This window comes from Rhipicephalus sanguineus, unplaced genomic scaffold, assembly GCF_013339695.2.
Source record: "Rhipicephalus sanguineus isolate Rsan-2018 unplaced genomic scaffold, BIME_Rsan_1.4 Seq3297, whole genome shotgun sequence".
NCBI classification, from domain to species: Eukaryota; Metazoa; Arthropoda; class Arachnida; order Ixodida; family Ixodidae; genus Rhipicephalus; species Rhipicephalus sanguineus.
Window position 1 is genome coordinate 34619 of NW_023615031.1, and position 4987 is coordinate 39605.

The following is a 4987-nucleotide window of genomic DNA, read 5'->3' on the forward strand; positions in this document are numbered from 1 at the left end:
CTGTCGCCTGCTTCCTTGTTCGCCATGACTACCTTTGCTAACCCCTCCTCGGCTGACTTAAGTCTTTCCCCCATAGCCATCGTTTTTTCCCGCTCTGTCGCCAACGCAATCTCCAGCTCGGCGAATCTTACCATGAGCTTATTCTGGGCAGCCATCATTATTTCCATTTTCGCCTCTAACTCGCATTGCTTACACTTGGCGTCAGCTCCCTCTGTCTTCTCATCCGTACAAACCTCTATTTTCCATCCCATTCCACACCCTGTACACTTTACGGTCTTTTTGACCATGGCTAGATCGTTCACACGGCGAATTAGTTACACTTAAAGTCAAATAGTATCACAAAACTCCGCAAGTATGCTATACTTCAAAGCACATGTGTGCCTTTCAGCCACGTGGTGACCGAAAAAAAAGACCCAGGCGACTGTCACACAGGAAACAGTACAAAATTGTAAGCCCTATTAAGCTTCAATCTAGTGGCTTAGTACTCATATAACTAAAAAAAAAACAAGCTCGAATCATGCAAAAAAAAAAAAAACTTATCTGACGCTGTCATTCCGGAGCCCACGAAAAACACGTCCGTCCTCTCCCAAGTTTCAGCTCTTGACAGGCAGCGCCATCTCTGGCAGAAAAAGCGAAACTGGGGCGTGATCAGCGAGCGTTTTCCTTTCTCTTCACCGCGTTGCCGCTCGCTTCCGTGCACGTGCAGAGCTCTCGCGGTGCACTTGCGGCGTCTCACAATGTACCGCGTGCAGTGCGGCTTCAAAAGGATCTTCAAGCTTGACTGGCGCTTCCGAAAAGCGAACTTGATAAAATGAGAAAGGCTATCACGTTAACGGTGAAGAGCAGACGATCGACGACAACCACGCCCGACTCAAAGCGAAATGCATTTCCCAAGTCGCGATTACAACGTGTAGGACGTATATCTCGAGGTAAGTCTCATTCTGTCATGTTAAAGCTGAATAATGGTCCACATGCACTCCGAAATGAAGCCGTACACGCTGTCGATGTTCCGCGGCGTGGACTACGAATCATATGATTGTTGTTTTGATATGGCATGCTTACAGTAGCAGCCGTGTACTTTCGTGAACAAACGTTTGCGGCATGCGAAAAAAAGATTATACGGCCATGGCACGGCTTCCTGAGAAGGTTTGAGTCAAGTCCTCCGTGCCGCTGGAGAATCACCCGCCGATTAAGACGCGAGGCAGCTAGCTGAGCTTCAACCACTGTGAAGCAAGATGAACTGCTCGCCTCGTTTTTTCGGCTCTCGCGTCATGCTTGCAGTCTCTTTTTATGATATCGACTTGACAGGCGTATAAAACCTGTTGCGTACAGGCGTATAAAACCTGTATAAATCATTACTGTAGTCGCTGAGTGCATGCGCCCCGTTACTTACCAATTCAAGTAGTCGGAACGAACGAAAGCGATGAACTCAGACAGCCAAAATAGAAGGCGAGACAGCGCTGTCAGCTATCCACGCTTGCCGCCTTTATTTCTCGTGCGACACGCCCGGGAGCTCATACAGTTTAACACGTGAATCGTGTGCCTTGTCTGCACTGTTGTGGCTGGCCACTAAACCGCAATACTTCGGACCACGCTTGCGCTTCCACGGGGTCGCTTCTGCCATCGTGGAAGTGCGCAGCTTCGCACAGCAAGCCTCTCGGTTCAACGTACCCAGCTGACGGCCTCCCAGTTACCCGCACCGAGAGAAGAACGCGTGCGCACGTGCGCTACCGCTACCGTGAAAGGGGCTGAGTCGGCCGCGCCACGTTCCAGAGCTTTCCGAAAGAGCCGCGGCGCGGCTAGCGCGGCGCTGTCGTCGCGCCGCAAAATTGAGCTTGGGTTCCCTATACAGAACCGAAACCGAAACATAACAATGAGCTCGTGCGGAGGGCACGGAGGAAGGCGAATTTCAGCGCAGTCGCATTTTCAGCGCAGCTTAAGGAACTACGGTCCTTAAAGTTACGTATGTATGCATTTTCTATTAAAGGAACACGCCACCTAATACTTACCTAGTGATGTTGCACCTCAGATATGCATGATATTTACTTTTTGATCGACAACGTTCACAAGTATGAACAGCCGTACCAGTTCAAGACGGCTCGCCCTTGGGCAAGTGGTTCAACTTTGGCCGAGTGGCTGAATCGAGGGACGTGCCGACAAACGGAAAGACACAGACAGAAAGACAGAGCTGATAAGTTTTCATTACACTTTAAACAATGCGAATACGGCCGAAAACTGAACCGTATAGGAACTTCGAGTGCAGCCACAGTATTCGTTTCCGTGAGCAACGACGCGCTGGTGGGTCTACAGCGGTGGCGGCGCCTGGCGGCTAAATGTCGCACTAACGCCGACGGCCAATTGCCATTGCGCTCCGCTCCTTCGCTCAGGCACAGAAACATAGAGGAGGCGCTGAATTTAAAAAAGGCCACAACGAAGAAAAAAGCACAAGATACCTAGATATTAGAGCTTCTGGCTTCAGTACCGCAAGACCTGACTACAAATCCCGAAGGTACAACATTTTTATTCAGTCATTCTTTTACAAATGCCACTACAGTGCCATTGCCCGTTTTGTCCAGCCCCCATGCGCAGTTGCGCACATGGTCCCAGCTACAGATCGACTCCAGAAACATTTTAAATGCGAAGCATATCTTAGCGAACCTTTGGCACGTTGAGTGTTTCTATCTATCTATCTATCTATCTATCTATCTATCTATCTATCTATCTATCTATCTATCTATCTATCTATCTATCTATCTATCCGCCTACGTCTAGGTGGGCTGGGTGGCTGCGCCACAATGATGACCACTAATCCCTTCGTCTTCGCCACATAGGTGATCGTTCCCGTAATCACCCAGATCGTCTTGGCATCTCTTGGTAATGTCTGCTTGACCCGCATTACAACGAGCCCGCTACTGCGCATTGGACGCGACATGGAATTCTGCTCCTCTGCATTTGGTCTCCCAGCGGCGCTTTCCGTGGGGCATCCGCCCCTTGGTCCTGCTTGGGAGGTGCCATCGTCATCAACAGTCATCGTTCGGTCAAATATAAAAGAACGCAACCCGCGCTCAGCAATTCGTGGGCTCGGTGTCTGCGCCACAATGATGACCACGAATCCTTTCGTCTTCGCCACACAGGTGATCGTTCCCGTAATCACCCAGATCGTCTTGCCATCTCTTGGTAATGTCTGCTTGACCAGCATTACAACGAGCCCGCTACTGCGCACTGGACGCGACATGGAATACTGCTCCTCTGCATTTGGTCTCCCAGCGGCGCTTTCCGTGGGGCATCCGCCCCTTGGTCCTGCTTGGGAGGTGCCATCGTCATCAACAGTCATCGTTCGGTCAACTATAAGAGAACGCCACCCGCGCTCAGCAATTCGTGGGCTCGGTGGCTGCGCCACAATGATGACCACTGATCCTTTCGTCTTCGCCACACAGGTGTGTAAGCAATACTCCCTGTTTTCTAAACGGACGAGCAATTACTTTTTAGTTCAGCTACCGGGCCCACGGTGTTGTGTTGCTGTCGCTGTTGAAATTGTTGATGCAATTCGATGTTTACTGTTACTGGCTGGCGATATCGAATCTAACCCTGGTTCTGATACATCTGCCGCATTGTCTGAATTACGAAAACTAACTACCGGGCAGTCTCAGCTGATTTCAGAGGTTAAGAACCTTAAAGACAAGCTATTAACTACTGAACAAACATTAACTGTCGTAAGCCAACGCCTAACGGACCTGGAACACCATTACCAGAACCTTCTCTCAATCAGGACCGACACTGACAGCTTGAGGGACGACTGTACGCAAACAGCTGGCTTAGTTTGCAACATTGAAGCCCGACTGGATGAAGCAGAAAATCACTCGCGCCGAAACAACCTAATTTTTTGTGGTGTTCCTGAAACAAACACAAAAGAAAGCTTCGCTCAGTCAGAGCAACTAATTATTGACATCTGTCGCAACAACTTAGACGTCAATGTAGATCCTAAGGCAGGGGCGGCGCCAGGATTTTTTTACTGGGGGGGCACCCACGACAAGTGGGTGCCTTCAGGGGGGCAGGGAGGCTGGGAACATATGCATTGTATTTTGACTATGCTTGCTCTTGGGGGGGCAAAGGGGGGGCAGGCGGAAATTTTGGGGGGGCTAGAGCCTCCCCAAACCCCCCCACTGGCGCCGCCCCTGTCCTAAGGAAATTGACCGTGCACACCATCTAGGTAAATTCAGCCAAAACCGACCGCCCTATAATAGTTAAGTTTACTTTTCACAAAACTATATGTGCAATCCTCTCCTGTGGCCGTAAATTCAAGGGAACAGACTACAGCGTGGGAGAGGATTTTTCCACTGCAGTCCGTACTGCACGAAAACACCTTCTTGCTTTTGCTAAATCTAAAGCAGTCCCATATTCCCTGAGGTACAAAACGCTCTTCATCGGACCGCAGCGTTACATTTTTGATGCATTATCTCAAACGGTAAAGGAATGTTCTGTCTAGCAATCAGCTCGTAAAACGAAAACGCCCTGTCGTACAAAAACCGCCCCTTTAAAAGATCTGTCCTTTTCCATCATTTTCACAAACATACGTAGCTTCTGGCCGAAACGTGAGGCTATATCAAAATCTTCTATCGTCCTCCGCCAGTAATCTGCTGGTACTAACAGAGACCTGGCTGACTAATGACGTCAATGACGTTGAAATTCTTGCTGACTTGCCAAACTTCAATATATTCCGGAAAGACCGCGAGGGCTCCCGAGGGGGAGGCGTTCTCATCGCTGCTAGTCTGAAGCTGTCTTGCTCCGTTATTAATATCGCCACTGACCTAGAAATAGTATGGCTATTATGTCGCGCTAGACCAAAAACAGTTTTACTTGGTGTATGTTACAGGCCACCACGAAACAGCCCCGACTTTCCAGAGAAACTTAATATTATACTAACCCAGCTTCAATGTAAACATTTCGACAGAAGTCTGTCTGGCTGGGTAGAAGAATTAAGAATTTG

The 4987-nt window shown here is 49.3% G+C and overlaps 1 pseudogene; it reads left to right on the forward strand.

Annotated features, from left to right (window-relative positions):
• Positions 1–2930: 2930 nt before the first annotated feature.
• LOC119377048 (uncharacterized) lies at positions 2931–4486 on the forward strand (annotated as a pseudogene).
• Positions 4487–4987: the final 501 nt, after the last annotated feature.